Here is a 27463-nt window from a genome sequence, read left to right as displayed (position 1 = left end):
AAAGAGTCAGATGCAACGTAACAATTATACCACTATCACCACTCCTTTGCTCCTTGAAGTGTGGTCCTCTCATCAGTGGCCCTGGTATCACCTAGGAGCTGGTTAGGAATGCAGAATCTGGGGCCTGCCCCACTCCAAATCTAGAGATTCAGAATCTTTATTGTTAACCAGATCATCAGGAGACCCTAAGCACATTAAAAGGAGACAAGCACTGCTTTATTTTCTCTGTGATTTATTTTTTCTGTATTTTTCTCTACTATGCCTTAACAGTGGAGGCCAAAGTCAGGCATGATATTGCAAAAGCAGAAATATTTTTAGCAAGTATTCTTCTATCTCAGTTCCTATTCATACCCATGATGTTAAAAGATTTCAAACTAAATTGCTGTGTAATCTTCAGTTACAACAAATGTATAGTCTCAGAGGCTTTAGAGGAGGTCTTTTTCTGTTCCGTATTAGCGTCCATCATCTAAAGAAACCCCTGCTTGTAGCTGAGTGACTGGACTGCCACAGAGTTTGTTTTGCACATATATATATATGGAATACTATCCTATCTTCTTTTTCTATTTTGCTTTTCTTAAGAGTTGGGCTATTGAGAGTTCAGTGACTCATGGTTAGAAAGAATGTGGGTGGAGAGACTCCATCTTACCTCCATGCTACTACTAACCAGTTTTGTGAGCTGAGGCAACTCATTTAGTGATCATTTTAACTCTTAACTAACCACACGGTCAAGGTACCACTGTGCTCAGTTGTTCAGTTGTGTCTGACTCTTTGCAGTCCTTTGGACTGTAGCCTGCCAGGCTCCTCTATCCATGGAATTTTCCAGGCAAGAATACTGGAGTGGGTTGCCATTTCCTCCTCCAAGGAATCTTCCTCATCCAGGGATTGAACTCATGTCCCTTGCATCTCCTACATGGGCAGGTGGATTCTTTATCTGCTGAGCCATTGGGGAAGTCCCCATAATATCAGGCCTGGGACTGCTTTGACTGTTCTATTCCTATTAATCCAAGAGACCTTTATACAGTGACTTGATCATGCAGTGGAAGTTGCCTATAGGAATGGGGTGTCTAAAACAAAAATTGGGATAATTGTCATCCATATGTGTATTTAGCTTAGTCATTGTAACATCCTCCTTACCGCTTTGATAGAACTCTCAGGTGGGAAAATCTTGCTGAGTGGACTTTTTAAAAAATTGAGGTATAGTTGATTTATAATAGTGTGTTAGTTTCTGGTGTACAACAAAGTGATTCATAGATATATTCTTTTTCATATTTTTTCCATTATGGTTTATTATAGGATATTGAATATAGTTCTCTGTGCTATACAGTGGGACCTTGCTGTTGATCTGTTTTACATATAGTAGTGTGTATCTGCAAATCCCAAACTCCTAATTTATCTCTCCTCTGCTTTCTCCTTTGGTAACCATGAGTTGGTATTCTAAGTCTATGAACCTGTTTCTCTTATGTGAATAAGTTAATTTGTATCATATTTTAGATTCCACGTATAAGTGATATTGTATGAGTTCACTACTATAAGTGATATTGTATGAGTTTACTTTTTGTTGAGTTTTTCTTATATTTCCTGGCTCTGTCTCTGGAACAAGTGCTAATAAATCACTGAATGAATGGCCAAAGGCAGGGGCAGAAGGCCACCATGGAGAAGGGTCCCAGCTTATTTACTTATGTGCAGTGGTTCTCAAACCACTTTCCTATTGACTTTCTCCAGCTAATTCTTGTAGAACAGAACTTAGCAAGGATCTGGGTGTTCCCAGTGCTTGCTCCTCTGTTGAAAGACTCTGCAAGGGCTTTTATTTCTACTGGAAGTTCACTAGGGAGGTTCCAAGAAGACACGATGTGTGTTAAGTCAGTGGCTGTGTTAGGGTCTCTGTTAGGAATTGCTGATGGTTGGGAGTGAGGAGAGCTAAAAGTTGGAAGACGAGCATCTCTGAAGAATCTGTCTTGGTCTGGACCTCAACCTAGTCCCGTTCTTCTTTAACTGATTCTTGAGGAAGGAAAGAGTGGAGAAGCCAAGTAAACAGGTAGGCCATTGTCCACTGGTGACTTGGTTTTATGGAAAAAATGTAAGACAATTTTTGAGCAGAATTCAGCAGAGCTCATCATAGAGCTGTTAATTAAGTGTTAATTATAGCCTGTCGCTGGTGGATAGTAATGGTGAAATTGTGTGGTTCGGTTTTATTTTGAAGGCATTTTGTCAGCAGCTCAGACTACAGTCAAGAAAGAATAGAAGCTATTGTTTTCTTTGTGTATCTTAGGACCTTAGCAGCTTCTGGGGCCAGTATTGAAAAGAGGATCTGTTCTTATTACTATCACGAAGTTTTATCAGAAAAAAATCTGTATTTAACTACCTGGAAATCAATTTGTTCTTTCTGCTCATGGTTTAGATTTTAGAATTTTGAACCTGAATTCTCTTACGGATGATGGTACATGTGCCCTGCCCCCTTCCTCCACCTCCTCTGTTATTTTTCTTCAAGTTGAGGGAAAACAGACCTAAAAGTGTCTTCCTGGGAACACATCTTATATTTAGAAATTCCAGTTGCTGTTTCTATCTCAGTCTTGTACTTTGACTATTTTTTTTGTTTTGGTAATAAATCATCTTCCAAGGTGGATATTTATTTCATAAAGTGAGAACAACGTGTGGGAAACAGTTTTGTGACTTAGGAGTCTCCCCTGAGAGAGCAAAGTTAGTGGCTTTAATTTAAAAGTTGACTAACTCTGGAATAGAGGGGACCTAATCCTTAATTTTTTTTTCTCCTCCCAGATATTTGAAGGGCAATGAGCAGGACTAATAGTCACAAGCCACATAAGGAAACTGTCTCCTGCTTCACAATGTCCGTCTCTTGTTATCTAGTGGAGCTTTGCAAGTGATTGTGAAAACGAGATGTTTTCTCCACTTCATTGTACTGTGGAGGCAAAATGAGATCAAATGACTCATTCAAGACCAGACAGAAGGTCCTGGCTCAGCTGGGCGGAGATACAGACTGGGAGTGTTCAGATGCATTTCCTTGTGGGGTTGATCTCTCTCCTGTGGGTCAGAACAAGAGGAGCATCATCACACCGTGATAGTCTTTCCCTAGATCTGTTGCTTTGGTCTCAGCAATCCTGCTTATCTCCCCTCTTCAGTCACCTTTGTTCATTGCATCCAGAAGATTCCTGTTTTCCTTTGGAGCAGGGACAGAGGCAAACATGGGGTAGGGCTGGTTAATCAGATTAACTAGATGTCTTCTAGGTCATGAGGCTGCAGGACACAATAGAGGTAATTTCCCATCAGTGATAAATTGGGAGGTGCCCTTGGGACTCAGGTCATGGTGTGACAATCAGAAATAAAGCCTCAGAACCAAGAGGACTTCTTCCCTCCAATTCTTCCCTAACAGGTTTCCTCAGACTCAGCTCAACTGACATTTGGAGCCAGGTGATTCTTTGCTGTGGGCTTCCCAGGTGACTCAGTGGTAAAGAACCAGGCTGCCAATGGCAAGAGATCCAGGTTTGATCCCTGGGTTGGGAGGATCTCCTGGAGAAGAAAATGGCAACTCACTCCAGTGTTCTTGCCTGGAGAATCCCATGGACAGAGGAGCGTGGTGGACCACAGTTGCAAAGAGTCAGACGCGGCTGAGTGACTAAAAAACAATAACAGCAATTCTTTGTCGCAGGTGGCCTGTGCACTGTAGGATACTTGGTATATTCCTGGTCTCCATTTGGGCTTCCCTGGTGGCTGAGATGGTAAAGAATCTGCCCACAGTGTGGGAGATTGGGGTTTGATCCCTGGAGAAGCGAGTGGGTAACCCCTCCAGTATTCTTGTCTGGCAAATTCCATGGACAGAGGAGCCTGGCAGGCTGCAGTCCATACGATTGCAAAGACTGGGACACAACTGAGCGACTAACACTTTTCACTTCTGGTATCTACTTACTAAATATCAATAGCTTCTCTCTTACTTGAACTCCACCTGTGACAACCAAAAGTGTTTCTGGGCATTGTTAAGTGTCCCTTGAGGGGGGCAATTATCCCTGCCCATTCAAATTGAGAATTATTGCTTTAGAGACTTCATGGAATACATGGAGGCTAGAAGGTCTCAGGCGTGAGAAGTGGGCTTAGCCCCACCAGTACCTTTTAGCTAAAGTCCAGGTGACTTTTGCCTGGTACTCCAGTGGGCCTGGGGATCACCTTCACAGACCCCATTTATTTCCTTTGGGACCGTGACTACCTCAGAGCCCCCAATAAATATTCTTCATAAGGATTCCTTAAGAGTTGTCACTACATCTTCATTAAGAACTTGGCCCAACTGTCTTCAGAACGCTTCTAGTTCAGGCCTGAACTGGCATGAAACACTTAATTCAGCATGCTGGTAGGGAATTTTCAGCAAATATCATTTTCCAAGTCAAAAATGACAAGGCTGAGATGTCCGATAATGAAAGAAAAGAGGGAAGAATGGGCACAGTGGAGGTGAGACTTGAAAGATGAAAGTGGAGGACCAGGAGCCTTGGGGTCAGTGCATGAAAGGTCGGCCCCTCTTTTCCACTGGAAGAGTTTTGCCCCCTTATCCAAGACAATAAAGAAGTGTTTGCAGTTGGTTAGAAATCTGCATCACTGCTTCAAAGACCTTAGAGATGCGACTGATGTGTCCATTATCAGTTAGTCCAGATCATCTTTCTGATGTCTTCCCTTCCTTTTCCAGCTGCCAGCAATTAGACATGTGCACCTGGCAGCAATTGGTTTTTCATCAAGTTCCCGAAGCAGCACTGACCTCACTCTCCTGTTCAGTTGAGAGATTGGGGAAAAGAATTCAGAAACAACAGCCACTCAGTCCTTTCCCCAACAATCAGAAACATGCTTTAGCACCTGGAGAGAGTGCCTAAGAGTCCCAGTGAACATCCATTTAAGCCTCTTCATGAGAACTCTTTGTAAATTCTTTCATGTATAAATCTTTTCGTTAGCTGACTTAGATAGGGTGGGGATCTTCAAGCTTCTAATTTCTTCCTGGCAAGCAGCAGAAGTGGCCTTTCTGTGACATTTCTGTAGATGGCATCCACTGAAGAGCTGCTCAAAGACCTGTTGGTGCTGCTTATCCCAGTGTTCAGCGGAGCTGTTCCCTTTGTGTTCAATAGGTAAGCAGGTCTTCGTCTTGTCTAAAGACAAGACTTTTTGTCTAAAGATCCAGGACTTCATCACACAAGGTCCTATTTTTGCGTTTTACTACTACTACTTTGACTACTTTTATGTTTTGTTCTGGCCTTTCCTCCATACCCACCTTCTCTCTGAAGTAACTTTTCTGTCTTCCCAAGACACCTCCTAATCTTGACTTCAGGTTTGGCTCTTGGCTGCCATCTGGTCTGTGGCTTCCCTGTTGCTTCCCTCTCCCACCAGAACATTTTTGGCTGCTATGTGTTCAGGTTATCAGGAGGGGATATGAGATCCAAGGATTTCTAGTTCTTCATGAGAACAGCACCAGTAAGAGTTAATGTCTGAGGGCTTATTATGCTGCTACTGCTGCTAAGTCACTTCAGTCGTGTCTGACTCTGTGTGACCCCATAGAAGGCAGCCCACCAGGCTGCCCTGTCCCTGGGATTCTCCAGGCAAGAACACTGGAGTGGGTTGCCATTTCCTTCTCCAATGCATGAAAGTGAAAAGTCAAAGTGAAGTGAGGCACAATGATGAGAACTTTTCATGTATTATCTTGTTGAACCTCAAGAGATGACCCTATGGAATGGGCACTGTTAGCCTATGTTACGGGTGACAACACATTGGTTTACAAGAGTTCATAACTTGCCCAAAATTATGGAGGGAAGAGAAGCAGGAGAAGAGAGAATGTACAATCTTAGGTTTTTTTTTTTTTTTAATCTTTTTTAAGTTTAACTTGGAAATAAGTCCTGAGTTAAAATTGATCAGTCTTTAAAAAAATGCAACAACCGTGTAATGGCTCTATCTTCATTCTCAAAATAACCTTTCTGGATGGAGTGTCCTAAACTACATTTTAGAACTCAAGATTGCTTACAGGGTATTCACATATCACTCAGGTAGCGGCAGCTCAAGGGAAACAGTTGGTTTCAGAGAGTGTTTTTTCATTATTTAGGCTGCTTAAGGCAAAAAAGAAAAATAGCTCACTTAACTATATGGTGCAGTAGTAACGACTCTGCCTGCCAGTGAAGGAGGTGCAGGAGAGGCGAGTTCCGTCCCTGGGTCGGGAAGATCCCCTGGAGAAGGAAATGCAACCCACTCCAGTATTCTTGCCTGGGAGATCCCACGGGCAGAGGGATCTGGCGGGCTCCAGTCCCTGGGGTCACAGAGAGTCCAACATGACTGAGTAACTGAGCATGCTCACGCATACCTAACTGCCAAAAATCCCAGATGAATTCTCCCCAGCACTTCCCCTTGATATACTCAAAGCAAAAAGAAGGAAGACAAAGGCTAAATCCTTTTTATTTGTGATTTACAATGATGTGTTTCAGGAGATGTTAATCAGATGAGTGTAGTAGGGAAAGTCCTCTACTGAATTTGACCTTCCTAGGACCAGCTGGCAATGGCCCTGTTCTCTGTTAGGCCAGTTTAATGACCAAAACACCTACAGGAGGGAGATCAGGGCCACATGGCTGCGGTACCTCGTGGTTCCTTTGAAAGATGCTTGTTCAATTCAGTACATTTTTCTTGCATTACCAAGTTCTTCCATAAAGTCAACCGCAACCCATATTATCGGGGACTCCGACTAAAACTTGTGGTGAGTAGGAAATAGATTAAACACAGGTTTTCCCTTTTCTCTGGCTGCCAAAAGTGATGTCAGTGACGTTAATGATCCTTGCCTCAGCCCTCTGCAGACCTAGGGCCGTCTGTGAGAATGCTTGTTCTATACTCTTGTTCCTGGGCTGTTACAGAAAAGCTGATGATGGCTGATAAGGAACAACTGAGCAGCCGGACAATTACTCGAAGGTACACTCAGGCGCTTGCTTTCTTTCAGTTTATGAGAAGACTCTAGGGAGTGGGCATAGACTGTGACGTCTATTTAGTGTTTAACAGAAAAAAAAAGGCAAGGGGATGAGGTTCACCTGCTTTCTTTTTGCCTAATTAATAGAAGCAGTCTTGCGAACACTTTTTTACTCTTTCTACACCACATTGTAAATGAAGTGATTGTCATTTAAGTCTACAGACTTGTATCAGAGCCAAATAAATGCTATGTCCCATACTTTTGAACATGACACAAACAGACAAACAAACCAAACTGGTATGAAATTACAGTATAAACCTCAGAGGTGCAATTGTAATTCCTGTTGGGGAGAATATACTGCAGAAAGAGCTCCCATGAAAGCGCAAGAAAGCAGCTTTTATGACCTTCTTCCTCAGGTAGGGAAGATGAGATCATATTATTTTCATGTCTTCAAGTAACAGGTTTATTTTAGTTGAGCTCTGTGAAAATGAAAACTTCCTGTCCCCCAGCACAGGTGATCTGACTTGAAATGTTAGAGGGATTGTTTCTCTGACTTCCTCTGCTTTGATTTTCATGTATTACTACATGGGGATAGATTAGAATTTTGGCAGAAGGGAGATTTGAGGCATTTGGGTTCACATTTAGTGGGGGAGACTATTAGGGTGTTGACACCCCGTTTGCTTTATGTTTTAATTACGTTTGGCTTTATCAGCATGCTCCGTCTTTAAGAAAATATGGTTAGTAACTGAAGTGATTAGTCTTTGGCTTCAAAATTTTCTGAATATTTATTCAGATTTCCTTAGTAGATTGTTGATGGAGTACTTTTCATGGTTGAAGACCATATGTTGTCATTGTTTAAATCGTCTTCTCCATAGCTCCCTAGCCTTCTTGAAAAGTTTTCAGCCCCTTCGTCTTCTGCCCCTGTGTTGCTGGGGGAGGAGAAATCCACGCTGCTGACAGCATCAGCCGGCTGGACCGCAGCGGGAGCCCACAGGCGTGATGGGCAGTGTCTTGGTCCCTCCCTCTCTTCTTTCCTGTGCATAATACGTGTGTCTGTCTTCATTGGTGGTCTCCTGAAGTCACCAGCCCTGCCAGAAGGTCTTTCCCTGGGACAAAAGGGAAGTTGGAGTGAGATGGCCTCTCACATGTTGGCAGCTCTCCCTGAATTTCTTCCCTTGGCAACTCTGCGCCATGGAAGGGCTGGCCAGCAACCGTGTTATTTTCACCAGCCCTCCCCCATGTGACTCGCACTGGGCAAAACTGCTATTTAAGCAGCTCCATTAAAGCACTGGCTTGGCCGGTCGGTTACCCTTTGCCATTTAAGACCATGAAACCAAGTCTTTCCAGCTCACTTCTGGCCTATTTTGAAAGATGTTGGTTGCCTTTCTTTAGCTAAAATGGTTGTCTCCTTTCAACATAAAGTAGCAAATACCTTGGGTCTTACTTCCGACTTGACTTCTTGAGTTCAATCCTTACTTGATTTTTTTTTCTTCTTCTTCTTTTTGGTGATTATGGTCAGAGGCTTTAAAAGAGAATGTTTTTTCACTACTTAGATCTGTCTTTTCCCAAAGTCTCAGGTTGCTTGCACACTTCCAGTAGTACCTTGTGAAAAGCAGAGAGACAGTCCCCCTGGCCAAAACTTGAAGCTCTCTGGATTTAATTTTCTGTTCCTTGGGTAGCTGGGCTGGTAACTCTGCTTCCGCCTTAGATGCTACCATCAAGCGCACATACAAGCCAAACTCTGAGCCAGGAAATTCCTTGCATAAGGGCTTTCACACAGTCCATCAGATAGATCCCTGCTCTTTCTTATCCATCTGAGATTACATGGTACACTACCAGGACTATAAATGTATTTGATGCTGATGGTTTAAAAAAGAACTACTGGGTCTGTTTTTCAGGTTTCAGGTACACTTAAAAACAGGAATTTTGCAGTGTTTTCTAAGGTGTTTTATTATACGGAAGCATTCTAGAAGGCTTGGTCAGCTTTAAATTGGCCATGTGTTGTTGTTCAGTTGTGTCCCACTCTTTGTGACCCCATGTGACCCCATGGAAGCACACCAGGATTCCCTGCCCTTTACCATCTCCTGGAGTTTGCGCTAACTCATGTCCATTGAGTCAGTGATGGCATTAAACCATCTCATCCTTTGTTGCCCCCTTGTCCTTCTGGCCTCAATCTTTCCCAGCATCAGAGTCTTTTCCAATGAGTCGGCTCTTTTGCATCAGGTGGCCAAAGTATTGGAGCTTCAGCTTCAGTCCTTCCAATGAATATTCAGGGTTGGTTTCCTTTAGAGTTGACTGGTTTGATCTGTTTGCTGTCCACGGGACTCTTGAGAGTCTTCTTCAGCGCCACACTTCAGAAGCATCAATTCTTCGGTGCTCAGCCTTCTTTTTGGCCCAACTCTCATATCCGTACGTGACTGTGAATTAATTGCATGAGCATCAGTGGGGTTGCCGAAGAAATGAACTGTGGTCATGGTTAATAGTACACAATTGAATATAACTGTGTGAAAAAGAAATTAACAAACCTGGGAAGACAGGATATAGAGAAATATCACCGGTGCCATGTTCAGCATCCTGCAAGGTACAGAGCTCCCCACCAACCTCTCTGCTCTCACATCCCTTCCACCTTCTTTCTTTTTCTAATCCCAATCAAAGGTAATCTTCTCCTCTGAAAGGAGTTCCCTATGCCCCCACCAATTTTTCTAAATACTTTGCCTGTGCCATTTCCTTAAGGACTTAGGCATTTGGAAAACAAACCCAAGAAGCCAGAGGGTTTTTTTTTTTTCCCCTGCTTTTAAATTATCATACTTCTCCCCATACACAATGAATTGGGAGGATGGGAAAGGGGTTAAAATACCAAGAAGGTTTAAAAAGTTGGTTAACATTTTATCTTATTACAGATTTTTCAGAATGGGGAAGATGTAAATATTAAATCTATTAAAGCATTATCTTCTTTGCTACTTAAACATCTTTGACATTAGATATAGAATATTAAAAGTTCAAAAATTTTAAGCAAATAGTAAAATCAGAACCATAGCTAAATAGTAGTTTTCCTTAGGTGACAGGAATTATAATAATTATAATGAATTATGTTTATACCTTCCTTACATTTACTATCTCTTATAAATTTTCTTTATTATGCTGAAGGTTTTTTTGTTTTCAGTCACAGCTGTTTATGTTAGGCGAAAGAGAAATATGCTGTTTGACACATTTCTTCAAGTGGAGGAATTTATTTATATGAATTTTTCTGGTTGAGTCTACAGTGTAAGATCTCAAACAATGATCTCCATTGAAGAAAAGTCATTACTATAGTTTTTTTTTTTTTTCCAGCCATAGTTGGATGAGGAAGAGTTTCTTTCTGGCTACATTTTAGTGCATGACAACAGCCCAGCAACTTACAATATTTTTACTCCTGTTTTCTTAGTAAAGTAGAAAGTGATGTTCTAACCAGGTATTTCAACTATGTTGCACTTAACAAGTTGGCAGGGAGTTTCAAGGTGTTTAAATACAAGATAAAAACTTTTAGACAGTGGGTTTGGCTAAAAATGCATTGCTGAAAAGGAGCAGATCCTTCTTTTGTGCTTATATCATAACTGTATGCTGTTTCAGCTGCTCACCCAGTGGAGACTAATCAGTAGGCTGAGACAGTGTGAAAGGAAGCAGAAGCTTTATTTGTTTTTCAGCTCTAGCCAGCAGAGTTTAAGTGGGTCGAGTCCAGGAGATGTAAATTCCTACTGGATACAATAATGCAATAATCCATAGGTCTCAAGTAGCATAGTCAAGTGTTGACTTATTTGATAATGCTTTAAAAATTACATTTTTCATTACTGCCAACAGGATTAGGCGTATTTTATCCTGTGAGAAGACACATGTGGACCATAGATGCTGATGTGGTGATGAAATTTTTGTCAAAATGTAATTTCCTGCACTAAATCTTGTGACAGGTGCATCGTATTTCTGGGTTCAAAAGTTATTCCCCAGTGATGTAACTCGAGAGAATATATCACAGGAACATCACCATTTGATATTTGCACAGTTCTTCTCCAAGGATTTGTTTTGCCTTTTCTTGTTTCCAGTTTATGAGTGCTACAAATGAGTTTTTGTAAAACATCCTAGCAATGTTTGCCTTGTGTAGTTGATTGGGAGTCTTGAAATTGTATATATAAACTGCATTAAACACACATTACCCATGTCTTCTTTTTCAGTATGTATTACAGTCTTTACCATTGTATTTGTGTCACTCAACAGATGTTTATTGCATTTAATGACTTGGGAGCTTAGAATGGATGGGTGTATTTCCAAGTTGCGAAAATGTATGAATATACATTCATAGATGTCTATTTTGGTTGTTTAGTCACTATATCATGCCATGCATGCAAATAAATTTGCATGGTTACCCTTCTTCAAGTGTGTTGCTTTATTTAAGCTCAGCCCTTATGGATTGCAAGTGCGTAGTGGTAGGCATATAGACAGATAAACTGAAGTCCCATGAGGCATCTGCTAAGGTCTGTCTGTAAAGTTAGGACAGTTCTTTCCAACAAAACTCTACAGTGATGTTTTTGGAACTTTAGTTTTGGAGTTCTTTGGCTTTAGATAAAACCTCACTGGGAACCATTACCCAGCTTAATCAGCTCTTTTATTCACCATATTTGGGTCTCAAAGCTTTTTGACTGTCTCCAAAGATCAGATGTGCCCTCCAAGGGCCAAACTGGCTGCTATAGAGACCATTCAAAAGGGTATGCCCAAAGCTGAGAAGGCAGTTGCAAGAAAGAAAGGGGACTTGAAGAAGGCATTCCAAAAATGCTTTGAACAATGCTGCATGCTTGGAATAAGTATGCAGATCTGAGGTGGCCGTGTGCAAGAGTCCTCACTGAGGATCTTTGTGAAAAATCTGTCTTGTTTACTCAGTAGCTAAACTTTATGTAAGGACACACACACACACCCTTGCACAAAAATAAACAGTGGGCAAACTTCAGACTGTCCCTTTACATTTTCCTCTCTTGCTTATTGATAGCTTCTGTTCCTGTCCCCTCCATGTCAGCCTTACCTACCACTTTCTTACCTTATTCCTAGACTAGCTAGCACTGGTAGATAGCATTAGTGACTGAGGCCTGTGTAGATCAGGATTTACGATAAAGGCTTTGAAAAGTAGTATGCTGAAATTTTTTGGAGGGGGCAGTATATGATGGAATCGATATATCCTTTGATTTCCTGCCCTTTGAACATACTGCTTGTGGAAAATTACTAGGATGGTTTCAGGGGTGCAAGGGTATGTGTGTGTGGTCCACAGCAATAGATTTCAGCCTCCAGGGACCATATATTTTTCTTTTCCTCTCCTCAAACGGGCCCCAATTTCCACCCTTGTGCATCCATCCAGGTTGGCACGTGTGATGATACAACTGGTTATAGTTTGCTCCTGTGCTAAGCTGTTCATTCAGCTCTTCTGGATAAGAGCCAGATGTAAAATCAAAAGCATACCCTTGACTTTTTAAATTGGCAGCATGTTTGTCTCAGGCCTTTTAATAAAACATGGCCTTCTTACCTAATTTTAGGACGTATGAAACTGTGTTAAGCTGTACATAGATATCCTGGTAGGAACATTTTGATAGATTGCAGTATAAGTTCAGAAGAAACTTGAAAGTAAGTAAGATCTCTGGGGTTTTAGAAAGGCTAGGTTATTGTTTCACTTGTAGCAACCACATGAAGTAAATCCTGTCTTTGATAATAAAAGAGATAAGCCTGGTGTGCTTTTTTGTTTGTTTGTTTTTACCTTGATGTCTCCATGTCAAGTCTTTATTTGTAGGTAGAAACACAGACTTTATCTGTCATTTAGGGCTGAAGTTAATACTGTGAAATGAACAGAAATCTCTTAGTAAAACTTGAATCCTCATCTGGTAAATTTCAGCTTACCTGAAAGCGGTTCTGTAGATGATCAATGCTGCTGGGTCCCAGCCATACTCTCCTGCAAAGAGGAGAGCGAGAGGCAGAGGGGAAAAATATTTTGCATTGGTCAACATTTACCTTGTGTAGACTTTCAGGTCTGCTGCTGTCCTTGTAATGGACATGGATCATTACTGCTGTGTGCTGATCGTATCACAAAGCACGTCCTTGTGGTCCCTTCACTTATTTAAAGACGTCTTGGTCTGCTATTCACAGTGCCTCACCACCTACACAACCTACGTTTGTAGACGTCTCTCCTCTTTCCCCTTTGCAGATATCCCATGTTCTGACAAAACTACCTTCCTCACTTGGCCTGACCAGGGCTGTGTGCTCATCCCTCCTGGGGCTTATTGTGTCCTGTGGCCTCCGTGGGAAGTGTGCCTTGTCCTTTTCATTCCTTCCACTCATATTTAGTGAGTTCCTGCTACATGCCAGCACTGAAACACCATTGCCACATCTCCAGACTCTTCCATGGCTTCCAAACCAAGCCAAGTGTGTCAGTGAGGTGCTTCCTTTACACTCCCAGCTAGAAATGTTCTTCCCTCCTCTGTACATCTAGGGCAGGAGTCCCTAACCCCTGGACCATGGACTGTTACTGGTCTGTAGACCATTAGGAACTGGAACACACATCAGGCGGTGACTGATGGATGAGCAAGACAGGGAAGCTTAATCTGTATTTACAGCTGCTCCCCATTGCTGGCATTACCGCCTGAACTCTGCCTGCCATCAGATCAGTGGCAGCACTAGATCCTCATAGGAGTGTGAACCCTACTGTGAACTGTGCATGCAAGGGATCTAGGTTGCATGCTCCTTATGAGAATCACTTCAAAGCCATCCTTTCTCTGCAGCCCTGGAAAAAATTGTTTTCCATGAAACTGGTCTCTGATGCCAAAGAGATTGGGGACCACTGATAAACAGCTTTTTGCCTATTGCACCTTTTGTGGAATTCACCCTGTTTCAACTTTACATTCTCTCTATTTGTGAATGAAGCTTACCTTCCTTGATAGAATTTCTGGAAAGCAGAGCCTATAGCAGAATTCACCATTGTAGCCTCGATAGTACTTAATGCAACCATTTACTTATTTGACAGGTATTTATTGATTAGCTCTGCTGTGCCTCCTCCTGCTCAGGACATCCTATAAATATTGATGTTTCTGTAGATACCTTTTGGATGCGGGAAAAATAAGGCCCTCAGAAGGACTATCTAATGTTAAGAGCGAATGAGACTTTTATAAGGTTGAGAAGGGGTCTCCTCCTGAGGGGAATGGGTAACACTCATTGTGATCTGACTTTTAAACTGTGTAGAAGAAATGTTGTGTTTCTGCCAGAATAACTTATCTCTGTTAGACCTAAATTAGAACCCCCTTTTTAAATTTAATGATTAACTAGGTCTCTTTTGCTTAGACATTCTTTTGCATCTAGAATTTTCCTATCAACTAATGTCAACTTAAAAACCAATTTCAGATTTTATAATGGGAAAACCCTGCAACTTCAAATTCTAAAATCTCCATTTGACTTTTAATCAAAAGGAGATTAAGCATAGCCTGACGGTAACCTGCTTACCATATTTTGTAGTTGTTTTACACAAAAGCTGCAGTGGACGTTTTTATTTTGATCATAAGAACATCAAAGTGTTCTGTGTTTTTGTGTTGCTAAACCTCTGAAACCTCCAAACCACATCGATTGGTTTGCTGACTTAATATTGACTATTGTGACTTTGTGATTGCTTTAGACTCTTGCATTTTGAAAGAAAAAAAAGAAGTTAAATACAGTTTGTTTATTTTTCTGAAGTACTCAGTACTGCTTGTGCCTGTAACTTCAGTTTATCCCATGCTGTCCCCCTGTCCCTTTTGAAAGAAAAACCCTAAAGAAGTGATTGAACGTGTGTTTTGAGATGCTGATGATGACGGATTCTTTCATTTTTCTTTTCAGAATGAAGACCTAAATGACCTCAGCAAATCCTCCTTTAACTCATGGGTACCCAGACTCTAAATATTTCATGATTCACAACCAGGACCTCACATCTTCCTCCTCAGTAGATGGTACGATGCACCCATTTCAGTTTGTTTACTTTACACAATCCTCAGGAGTTTGTTGACTGAACTGCACGTTGTATATCGTGCCAAGAAAAAAGCACTGTGACACCAGAACAATGAGTCTGCATAAACTTCATCTTCAACCTTAAGGACTTAGCTGGCCACATGAGCTGATGGGCCACCGTGCCACGAGAGAATGAGTTTACGCTCATTGCATTTACAAGACACATTTCATCTGCTGCTGAAACCGTGTACGACAGAGCATCATTGTAAATTATTTCCTATGGAACTGTTGCGTTGGGTGGAGAGAGTATTAAATATTTAACATAGGTTTTTGATTTATATGTGTAATTTTTTAAATTAAAATGTAACTTTTCTTACAGCACATCTTTTTTGGGGGGGATGTGGAACTGAAGTATACAGTGTTCTATTGTAAAGAGTGGAGCAAATGCTTAAAACAAGGCTAACAAGAGTAGAATAGGGTACGATCCTTGTTTTAAGATTGTAATTCAGAAAAGTAATATAATAAGAATCATAGTGCCATAGATTTTGGTTCTCAATTGTATAGTTCTATTTGCTGATACTATCTCTTGTAATATAGCCTTGATGTTGAGCTGAGATCCTTACAAGAATTGATCTTAATTTTGTATTTTTTTTTTTCTGTAAGGCAATAGGCCATGTTAATGAAACTGAAGAAGGATATATTCTGCTGGGTATTTTCAAGTGTCAGCTTAAAATTGGCAATTGAATGGAAGCAAAATTACAAGAAAAGGCAATCAGTGTCTTCCTTTGTATATACTGTAAAGAGGAGACATGGGTGATCCCTTTGAATCAAAAGCTCTCTTTGGAATGAATAATGTGGGTGTTTGTAAATTCTGGAAATTTCTTTCTATTCATAATAAACTAGAGACTGTTGATCTTTTCTTCTCCCCCTTCCCCCACTTCCTGTTCCATTCCCACCAAATTTTTTTTCCTGTTGCACACGTTAGGATCTTTCATTTCCTGCATTGTCTCAAGAAAGATGTAAGACAAGTGAGTACTTGTCTTTCATTTCTAACCAGAAATTAAAATTCCAGAACATGTTTTTTACAATGACCAGGGCTACATTGTCACTTTTCCTTAAGACTCCTATCTCATGTTTTCTGAGAACGTCCAGTGTAATGTTATTTAACCGAATGTAATTTGGTCCATTCGCCCTGGTGGCTACTGGCCTGTGTGTGATTAGTTAATAAAACCCAGGGTGCAGAGAGCACATCAAAGCATAATGACCTGCTAGGGAAACATCTAGCCAGCAGTGAAAATGTTAATCCTTTTCTTGTTTGGAAAGTACACACGTCTTGGAATTTTTCCTCGTGAAAGAGAAATGGCAATGAATGTACTAAAAGAAATTGCCTACAAAGTTTTGAATCTTTTGATCAGGAAACTTCCTAAAAGTTCAGTGAATTAAGTCTAGTATCAGGCTCCCCTGGAGTCCGTGTGAACGCTCTATCAGGAATCCCCAGCCCTGCTGTTGAGAGGAGCAAGATTTTCTTTCACTGAAGGGTTGAGCTCCCTGGTTGGGGGAGGGGTTGCCAGGAAGGGGCCAGGGTTGGGGGCCATCGCAGTGGCTGTGCGTCAATGGGTCAGGGACACCCACCCCCACCCCCAGCTCTACTCAAAAGGGAGTAGAGATCAGAGGACCCCTTCCCCTGCTGAGGCCCGTGTTACTGTTAATTCAGCCAGATGACATGTACCTCACAGACTCTTGTACAATGTTCACCATTGCAGATTCTAAGCATTTGCATGCTCATCAATTTCTAAGATAAATAGGTCTGTAGTCATAAGAACCCATTGTTTTCAAGGAACTTGCTGAATGACATCATTTCCTATCAGGAGAGAACACCACCAATTTTTAAAATCTGATATGAAACTGTTTTGTTTTTGTATCCTTTCATAAAAAAGACTTTCTTAGTCAAGCTCTTATTTTTCAAGTATTCTGACTCATACTCTCGCTTGTGTAGGAAGGAAGCAAGCTGTCCCGCTCTCTTCCCTTGAGGACATTAGTAGTCAAGGAGAGATAATCAGTGAACAAAGTCAGCCCCACCCACGTTCCTATAAAGGTGGTTATTTCTCAAGGAACCTAAACTTTGAATATGTATTACCAAGGTACCTCTGCATGTGGGATTACTAACATATTTCCGGTGCGAACAGGAAATGAACCGGATGGGAAAACACATCTCTTGGTTTCTGTTCCTCTCATCTGTTTTGTTGAGTCATGTAGGATAAAGGTAAGACACTCCTATTTAAGCTGTTTCTAGTGGTCCCTGAGCTGGGTTTGCTGGTAGTATCAAACTTCACCCACTTAAAACTGGAAGTTGCTGGTATTTAAGGGAAACATGCTCTGTCTCCGTGAGGGGTTGACCTTCAGCTGCTAAGTGCTTGTGTTCAGTTCTTATTTGGGAGACTTGGCTTTTATCCGTTTCAAAGTATTTGTAGGCCAGCCAAGGGCTTACATTAATGAGACTTCTAGTGGCCTCTGGTTAACCTATAAGTTAGTGGCTTTTTCTTCATGACACCAACCTTTCACAGTGTTCTTTCTTAGAGACTTTAGGCAGAGTTTTAAAATTCTCCTTTGTGGAAAGAACAAATATGTTCCATGACTTTGATGATATCTTTGTCCTGGGGGGACAAAAAAGGTCCTAGAACCAGCTAAAAGTGAAGAGAATCCATTAATGATCAACCACCTGAGTCAATAATGACAATTCAGTACTGATGTTACATTTGTGGCTATTTCTTGCTAACTTTCAAAGGTCAGGGACTCTCTTGACGAACTGACGTTGACTGCAAAAACTGAATTTTCTGAAAACCATCCAGCCAAAAGTAGAGATTTTTAACTTTTCTTTCCCTGATGCTTGCCTCCTAGCTGTCTTTTAAATCTGGGATCTTTAAAGTGTTAAATAGTTTTACTAAACCGTAAGAAACAGTATTTGGCAATGCTGAAGCCCTGTTTTGTTCAGTCAGTCCTGCATCCTGAATACAGTATGCCGTGTAGTTGAAAACTGATTTTTATTTACTACAGGTGGTTTCAAAATGGAGGAGGGGGGTGGAAGGTCATCATCCACTGATGACAAAGCCACAAAAAATGAGATGAATGCACAGTATTCCAGCTGCTTTGGCAGAGCTCTATGGGTTGATCTGTCACACGGGGAGGCACTGAAACTAGAAACACTCCACAGATTGAGACCTTGACTGGGGAAAGATGAGACCCTCTGGAAGGCATGGGAAGGAGAATGGATGGAGGCCAGATAGAAACTCGATCCTTTGCAATGACTTGACAGGAGAGTTAGCGTTCCTAGGACCTCGTATATGTTCGTTGGAGGTAATGCTGCATTTATATAGGTTGCTAAGAAATTCGAAAGGAAGAAGCATATGCTTCTAGGGATATGAGGAAATAGGACGGACCTTGCCAACAGTAAGAGAAAAGACTTTCACTCTGTAAGCTTAGTCATGGAGGGCAAATAGAGCCTTGTAATCAGTAGACCATCAACGGGTTAATGGTGCCATTGGTCATTTCTAAAGCCAAGCCAGAGAGGATCATGAGGGTCCCTCCACAGCTCTATAAATCAGTCTCCTAAGGGTGGACAGACGAGGTATGGGTCAGATGGCATATTGAATTTCTTCCCTACTTGTAACCAAAGCATCAAATTAGTTGCTGAGAGGAGGTGGAATGATATTGGAGGGGTTTGACCCTACTTTTAATGAATTTATCAGTAATCCAGAGCTTAGAATTAGCTAATATGATTAGAAAAACATAAGGCATGGCTGGAGAGGTGTCTTCCTAGTTTGTTGATGGCATCTGTGATGTGTACACCAAGAGATCTTGGTATTACAGACTTTGGCTATTCACCTCTCTCTCCCTTTGTTTTTTTGTTAATTTCCTCAGTGTTAATCAAGATACCATGTGATAGGACAAATTCAGTAAACAGAAAAATTTGTATGAACATCTTTAGTGCTTTTTTTTTTTTCTTCTTGTTAGAATTTTGCTATTGGCTTAAGAATATAGTTCCTGGAACCATTTTTCTTACAAAGTTCTTTCCTTACACCTCTTGGCTACAGGGTGGGCCAAATTAAAGACATCTATATTTTTTCATTTGATGTGTGTGCAGTTAGGTTTATCATCTTAAGATGGTGGCGCTCCCTCTGGTGCTACTTCATCTGTGTTCAAAAGGACCAATGCATGGTCTGTATTGCTACCAAAACATTTACTGTATATATGTGTATACCATATGTATGATGTATATATGTAATGGGTACCAGCCAGGTCTATATTTTTATTTAGATTCACTTTTTCCAAGTTTTCTTTAGAGTGTTATGCTTATTTTTCAGTTTTTCTTCCCCCCCTGATTCTGTCTGGTACTTAGAACTGTAGTGTCTTCATCATTAATTAAAGAAAACTGTCTAAATGAATTCACAGATGTGAATGCTAGTGATCCTTCATGTTTTTGATTATGGGACATGAAACAAACTGCCAATTAAAGTTTTCCGGGCGACTTGATTGGGTAAGAGCAGTGTACACTGTTTAAATGCTTTAATGAATGATTTTTGAATGGATAGATTTACTTCACCCTTTCTCTCTTCACCTGGCTTCCAATGGCCAAGAGGATAAAGAAGAAGACCTCTGAAAAGACAGACTATGAGTTGCTTTTGGTGGTGGTGAAGTAATGGGAAGAGAGAGAGGAGCAAAAATCCATCCTTCCTGGGGTAGAAAGATATGTGTTCTGTTGCTGTGCTGAGTTGCATCCAACTCTTTGAGACCCCATGGACTATAGCCCACCAGACTCCTCTGTCCATGGGGATTCTCCAGGCATGAGCACTGGAGTGGGTTGCCATTGCCCTCCTCCAGGGGATCTTCCCAACCCAGGGATCAAACCCAGGTCTCCCGAATTGCAGGCAGATTCTTTACTGTCTGAGCTACCAGGGAAGCCCAAGAATACCGGAGTGGGTTGCCTATCCCTTCTCCAGGAGATCTTCCCCACCCAGGAATTGAACCAGGGTCTCTTGCCTTCTTTGTTGATCTTCAGCAAAGCTCTTTTTCTGATGCAGATCTGGGCTGGCTGATGCACTTTGTCTGGAGTGGGCCTGGGTATCATTGCTTTCATTTTTTAAAATTTATTTTGAATTGGAGGATAATTGCTTTTCAATGTTGTGCTGATGTCTGCCAGCAACAACGTAAATCAGCCATGTGTCCCCTCCCTCTTGAAACTCCCTCCCACCCCCACCATCCCACCCCTCTTGGTTGAGCTCCCTGTGTTACACAGCAACTTCCCATTAGCTGTCATGTTACATATGGTAATGTATATGTTTCGCTGCTACTCTCTCAGTTCCTTGCACCTTCAGTTGCTTTTTATATTCTCTAGGAGATTCCAGTACAAGTCAGGGCTGAGAATGGGTATGGGAAGTATTTCCAGCTGGGAAGTATTGCTCAAGCTTATCTGATGACTGGAGTCACTTTTTCAAAATGCTGATCCCCTGAAGCTGCCTGGGAACGTGTATTTAAATAGATGACCCTTGTAGTTGGCACGTTTGGAAAATCCTGATTTCTGTACAAGTGGAGTCTTTGGATTGTTTCACTATAAGAAGGGATGGAACATCAATGATTTTTGAAAATAATAAACTATGTGGCCAATATATAAATAGCTTAAGCTTTCTTACAAAAGAAAGCTTTATTAAGCTTTCTTGCTTAAATAAACAGATGATGGACGTGTCTCATGTTGTTAGGGCAGACCCAAATTACTGAACACTTTGGAAACAGATTTGAGATATAATTTTCTAAATTAATTTTTGTTTAATGAGCATGATGCTCCACTGAGAGTAAAAAGACTGATATTTCTGTTTTTCCTATCCTTACTTGGTACACCAGGTCAGAGACTCTTCCTTCTGCCTGGCGTGCAGTGTCAATGATATTTTTATTGTTCAGAAGTTGCGCACAACGTGACTGAATAAATGCTTGAAGTCATTATTTCCTCTTCACTTTATATTGGCTTCCTCCATTTATTCTTTTAAAAAACATAATTTGTTCCCCCTCCCAGTGGTATTGCAAAGCAAACATCACTCTAACTTCTACTGAAATTACAAGTAAACGTCACTAATTAGTATTAATTTGAGGGAAGTCTAGTTGGAGTGAATTAATGGTCCAATTTATAGCAAAAATTGTCTTATTACCTTTACACATATGCCGAAACAGACTATAGCAAGGAAGATGTTGTCAATAAGATGCCTGTGAGAATGAACAGGCAAGGAGAATCTGTAATTACCTCACTGATTCTATTATAAACAATAGCAGCATTTATTCTGTACTCATAGTTGCCAGGATGTACAACAGTTATCTCATTTTATCCTTTTATCAACCAGAGGTGGATACTATCTTGATTCTTATTTCCCAGACAGGCAAGCAGAAAAGAGAAAGCGCGTGATGTGGTCCAGGGATATTATGGGATGGCCAGCCTCTCAACCATGGACTGAACGATGGCAACGTTTGTATTCCCATCTTTACCATTGCAAGTTTCTGGTTTCCAAGTACTTAAAAAAAATTGAATTTTGTACATTGAAAACACTGTCATTCCACCTGCCTTGTATTACTAATGTACTGAGCAAATATAATTTCACAGGAGCCAGAAAGAAAAACTCTCTCCAACTTATAACTTTCACCCTACAAAGTAATAGACCCTTATTACATTTATTTCAATTCCTTATCTTTGTGTCTAGTGTGAAAAATCTTTTTCTGATTCCGTACTGGTTTGCTTAAGAAGTTCACCCCTGGGACTTCCCTGGGGATCCAGTGGTTAAGACTCTACATTCCCACTGCAGGGAGCACAGGATTTGATCCCTGGTGGGGAACTAAGATCCTGAAAGCTGTGTGGCATGGCCAAAACAAAGCAAACAAAAGTTCGCCCTTTTTCAGCAAGGACTGTTTGAGACCCCAGGGACTGTAACCCACCAGGCTCCTCTGTCCATGGGGTTTTTCCCAGGCAAGAATTCCGGAGTGGTTTACTATTTGCTTTTCCTGGGGATCTTCCCTACCCAGAGACTGAACCCCCATCTCCTGCCTCTCCTGCATTGGAAGGTGGATTCTTTACCATTTGAGCCACCAACATAGTCCCCAGCAACAGAACAGAGATGATTTTACTTCAGGAACATACCAGGAAAGTAGGTGAGATGTGAAAGCCACAAAAAAATCCAGATGCCTGTGTGTGTGTGTGTGTGTGTGTGTGTGTGTGTGTGTGTGTGTGTGTGTGGCATCAGGTTTTACATATTGCCTCCTTAAACCCTTTAAATCAGAGCTCCTTACATTCTCTGGTAGGGAGACTGATGGTTAGATCAATGACGAAGATTGGCGATAGGAAAAAGTGGGGTCATCTGAGCTGGAGAGGGTCCTGACTTGAAGTGATAGAATGGTCAAAGCTGCTTCAGTACAGGAATCTCCTCTCCCATATGCCCTGTAAGGGCAGGAAAAGGTTTTCCTTGACTCTCTGGAGGTCCCTGGCTTGGACTGAAAATTAAAGACAAACTGACAAGAGAAAAACCTATACATTGAGATGTACGAATTTTTACATGACGTGGGAGCCTTCCTAAGGACCTGAAGAAACAGCTGAGTGTTTTTGTGCTGCATTTGATGAGTGCAGACCCTCATGGAGGCTAGTGTACCAAACTGGGGGAAAGTTAGCAAGTCCTGTCTGTTTGCATTCTTCTTGGTGTCTCTTTGCCTTTGGGGATAAGGATGCTCCTCTGCTCTGAGTATAGGGAGGGTACCTCTCACATGAGGGTTTTATGACCTCTTTCAGGGGAGAAGGGCAGTAGAAGGTCAGAATGACCTTCCTGCTGCTGCTGCTTTCTCAGACTCATTTAGCTTAAAATATTCAGTGGCCAAAGGGCTGTATTTGTGGGTGGTGTGTCCTGAACCCCATGAACCCATAGTGCTTCTCAAAACTTGGACTGTATACTACCTACAGAATTTCCTGACAACATAAAGATTTTTAACAGGGGCCTCAGGAAGCTATATTAGTGACAAGATTTTTCCCCAATGTGCGTGCATGCACACACACACACACACACACTCCTTCTCTCTGGGGCTGCTCTACACCCTGACCTTGGTGGAATGTGCTATTGGCAGTCACTAGGCAGTATCCTTTCTGTTCCTTTCTCTGTATAAGTTTCTCCAAATCTCAAGTCCCATAGCCTCTAACTGTAAATGTGAGAGAAAAGATGACATTGCTGGAGTTCCTTGTGGCTCTTGAAAAAGCACAATCTATAAAGTAGAAATGTAAAACTTAGCATAAAAATACAAGAACTAGGTAAATTTGCCATAAATACAGCATTACCCTGATTCTATAAAACAAAATCCCAAACAAAAATCTCTAAATATTACAAGTGGTGGCATGTTTAATGGCATTATGGATGAATTTTAAATTTTCTGTTTTTTTTGATCATGTCTGATTTTCATAATGAGAAAGAAAAAATATTCCATGAAACACAAAGGGAGTTGGGTGAGAATCATAGTGAATCCCCATGTGCTGGTTTTACCATACATCACAACACTCAGTGGTCATTCAGTCGTCAGTTAGCCAGCTATGGTCCGGGAGCCAAATACAGCCCAGGAGCCTGTTTCTGTAAATAAAGCTTTATTGAACATAGGTCTGCTTATTCATTTACATATTGCCTATGGCACCACAATGGCAGAGTTGAATAACTGTGACAAAGACCAAACAGCCCCCCAGGTAGCACACTTACCATCTGGTCCTTTATGAAAAAAGGTTGTCTAGCCTTATAATCACTGCTTTTTAAGAGAGAATTGGGATGAGACAGAGTCCCTTTCCCTGAGCTTCTGAAATTCTCCTGGACCTGTTCAAGGAGCTTTTTGGATCTGCTGACACAATTACAGTGCTGTTGGACAGACTGTAGCCCACCAAGCTCCTCTGTCCATGGAATTTTTCCAGGTAAGAATACTGCAGTGGGTGGCCATTTCCTACTCCGGTGGATCTTCTCAACTGAGGGATCAACCTGTGCGGTTGATTATTGAAGTGCTAAACAGACTTCTTTAAGTTTTGCCTACAAATACTAAAATACTTTTACAATTAGGCACGTGGAGCTGAGTTAGAGTAAATTTAGAATGATACTTTGTCCTTGGTGCCTCAGTTTTTCTAGATCAACAGCCAAGAAAAAAGAAAAGCACAAATCATCAATTAAAAGTTATCGCTTTGAAATAGAGGGTTTCCCCAAGAGATTCTAAAGGAGGTTCAAAATAGACTATGGTCTCTAGAATAGCAGGACTTCGACCAATGGGAGAGGCAGTAAACAGGCATCCTTTCCCAGTCTCTTTTCCCAACTTGTCATCAACTGCAGCGCTGAGAATGAAAACAGTGCCAAGAACATGGATTCTGGTCAGGAAGATAATACCTGATAACCTATGAGATGAAGATTATTGGATTAAAAAAATTGTTATAAGTTATTAGGCTGGAAAGCAATTCTTTGGTATTTTAAAATTATAAAATCCCACTGCTTATTCCTTCATCACATCCATGCTATTGTTGAGGAACTATTATGTGCTATGGAGAGGAAATAGCAGCCCATTCCAGTATTCTTACCTGGAAAAATTCCATGGACAGAGGAGCCTGGTGGGCTACAGTCCATGCATGGGGCCGCAAAGAGTCAGACATGACTGAGTAACTGACCTCGTATGCATTATGTGCTGTGATGTGGCAGAGTAGAGAGGGTATGCTCAGCCTGACTCTTCGCAACTCCACGGATGGACTGTAGCACATCAGGCTCCTCTGTCCAAGGAATTTTTCTAGGTAAGAATACTGGAGTGGGTTACCATTTCCTACTCCAGTGGATCTTTCGGACCCGGGGATCAACCCATGTCTCCTGCGTCCGCTGCCCCAGTTCTTGTTCCCTTGGTGCTCTCATATTTGTTCTGCAAGTGATCTATGTCTGGACCGCTTGTTTTGTGGGTAAGAAAATTGAATTTCTGTTCCATTGCTATTTAACGTGACTTTATAAATTGTATCTGTACCAGATTGAGTAAAACAGATCCTAAAAGGGCTTTCATGCCCTTTAGCAGCTTTTGAGGTGCTCTCATGCCCCTGTCTGCAGGATATGAAGTGGGTGCACAGGCTGGGAAGTCCTGTCCTGGAGGGTGGCTGAGGGCGACCCGGAGAGTCAGTGAGGTGGGGAGTTTGGGACAGCGACAGCGTTGCAATGGGACAGCTATAAGGACCAGAAAGCTGGAATGTGGGAATCAGAGCAACCAGGTGGAAAGGCCCCTGTAGCCAGCTTTCAGAGACCAGAAGGCATCAGAGAATCTGAAAGGGTTAAATCCTTTACACATCAATGGTACAACTCCTTGTTCTTAGGTAAAGTCAGAGATCTAAGGGCCCCAGTCCCCTACCCATGAATTAAGAACTCCTTCTGGATCGGATGGAGTGAAAACCTAAGGAGGAACACACATGGCTCACGTTTTCAAGCATTTTGCTACGTGTCTGTCACAGTCCGTGGATCAGCTCCTATGCCTTCATCCCAAATGTTTGTAGACATTGCATATAACCCCATTTTGAAGAGTAAAATAAACTAAGATCTTGAAGGAAGCCTGTCTGAGGTCATTTGATGGTAAGTGTAGCACTGCCCTTCCCACTCAGTCCCATCTTAACTCCAGAGTTTCAACAACTGAAAGACATGGAACCTGGAAAAAAGAAATGTTCACTGAAATCCTGAGACACATTTTTGGCACAGGATTGTCAGAAAATGCCTTGTGGAAAATTCTCTCTCTTTTTGGTTTCTTCATTCTCTTTTAAACTTTGCTGCTGTTCAGTGGCTCAGTCCTGTCTGACTCTTTGTGACCCCATGGACTGCAGCACGCCAGGCTTCCCTGTCCTTCACTATCTCCAAGAGTTTGCTCAGACTCATGTCCGTTGAGTCAAAGATGCCATCCAAACCATCTCATCCTCTGTTGCCCTCTTCTCTCCTTGCCCTCAATCTTGCCCAGCATTAGGGTCTTTTCCAACGAGTCAGTTCTTTGCATCAGGTGGCCAAAGTATTGGAGTTTCAGTTTCAGCATCAGTTCTTCCAATGAAAATTCAGGGTTGATTTCCTTTAGGATTGACTGGTTTGATCTGCTGACTTACTTAATTTGTTCTTCGGGTGCTAACATATGGACAATAAATCTATTTAAAATATGTTTTTTTACTTCCACATATTCTTATTATTAATTGTTTACTTATGTAACCATGGGGAGAGTTCTTGATTCACACTCCCATTGCTGGATACAACATGTGCCCTTCCCCGACTCCCACCTCCCAAGTCTAACGTTCTTCTTGATGATTTGAGGGGGCTCCTGTTAGGTTGGGGTGCAAGTGCTCCTCAGCTGTCTCTCTTTAACCTCTTGAAGCTCAGTTGAGTACAACTTAACATTTGCTTTTCACAGAAGATGGCAGCCAACACATACACCCCCTCCACAGCACATCACAGCACATCTCACACACACACGCACTATATCACACCACTTAGGCACACACACACACGCACGCACACCACAGCCCCCTTTCCTTCCCCACCCCATCATAAAATTCTAGGAGGAAAAGTTAATGATGCATCTAAAATGGCTAAATTGGTTTTTACATCAGCAGCAAGTTTCTGGTTTAAATTCAAATTGTTCCTTTAATTTTACATACTGCTTTCATCACTACCACATACCAACTACTCCAGTTAGCAGGGTCTCATGCCCCATACGTAAAAATGTATTAGATTTCTGAATCTGCTTTACTTCATCTGTTGAAAAAGAAAATAAGGTTGGCTGAGCTAAACAAATTTCTTCCTGAATAGAGTAACCCTGCTCTTTGTGTTTGCCGAAATGTTTGACAGAGGAGAATCTGATGGGGGTATTTCTTTCAGTGACTGTGCAGCACTTCAGCTCTCATCTTTGCTTTGCCACTGAGTGACTTTGAGCAAAGCACTCCTCTCTGGCTCTTTCCTTCATTGTTTATAAAATATGAGGTTTATCTGATCTTAACCTGAGGTCCAGAAATTTGTCTACACTCTAAAAGCAAACATCGTGTTTTTCCTGGGTATGACTCTGTGCATTTGTTATTCCTGGGCATGGCATCTGTGACTTCTACTATAGTCATTAAAGATTCAAAATTGATAGATGGCTTCTTAGAATCAGAAAATTTCATGATTTTCATGGTGTGCTAGGACATTTTAATAGAATTTAGGGGGCTAGCCTATGGCAAAATATTAGATCAGTGAAATTTGTCCCCACCACTTTCTCCCATCAGCTCTACAGATGGGTTGAGGTTGGGTATTCTCCCTTCACAAAATGATTTTTTGGAACCCAAGGCCCTTCTGGAGCAACAAAAACACTTCTGATAAACTGGGCTTTTTTCCCTGGAATACACAGAACTATACAAAAAAAGATCTTCATGACCTATATAACCACGATGGTGTGATCACTCTCCTAGAGTCAGACATCCTAGAATTTGAAGTCAAGTGGGCCTATGAACAAAGCTAGTGAGGCCAAGGAATTCCAGTT

The 27463-nt window shown here is 41.5% G+C and overlaps 1 protein-coding gene across 1 annotated transcript in view; it reads left to right on the top strand.

The window, feature by feature from the left end:
* The window catches only part of IRS1 (insulin receptor substrate 1), a 65631-nt gene extending 46281 nt beyond the window's left edge, over positions 1 to 19350 (top strand). Inside the window, exon 2 of the mRNA XM_015093559.4 lies at positions 14801 to 19350. The gene's annotated coding sequence lies outside the window, so the exon portion shown is untranslated. The remainder of the gene's footprint in view (positions 1 to 14800) is intronic.
* Positions 19351 to 27463: the final 8113 nt, after the last annotated feature.

This window comes from Ovis aries, chromosome 2 (assembly GCF_016772045.2).
Source record: "Ovis aries strain OAR_USU_Benz2616 breed Rambouillet chromosome 2, ARS-UI_Ramb_v3.0, whole genome shotgun sequence".
Taxonomy (NCBI): Eukaryota; Metazoa; Chordata; class Mammalia; order Artiodactyla; family Bovidae; genus Ovis; species Ovis aries.
Note: the sequence above shows the minus strand (reverse complement) of the source record. Positions and strands in the feature narration are given on the sequence as shown.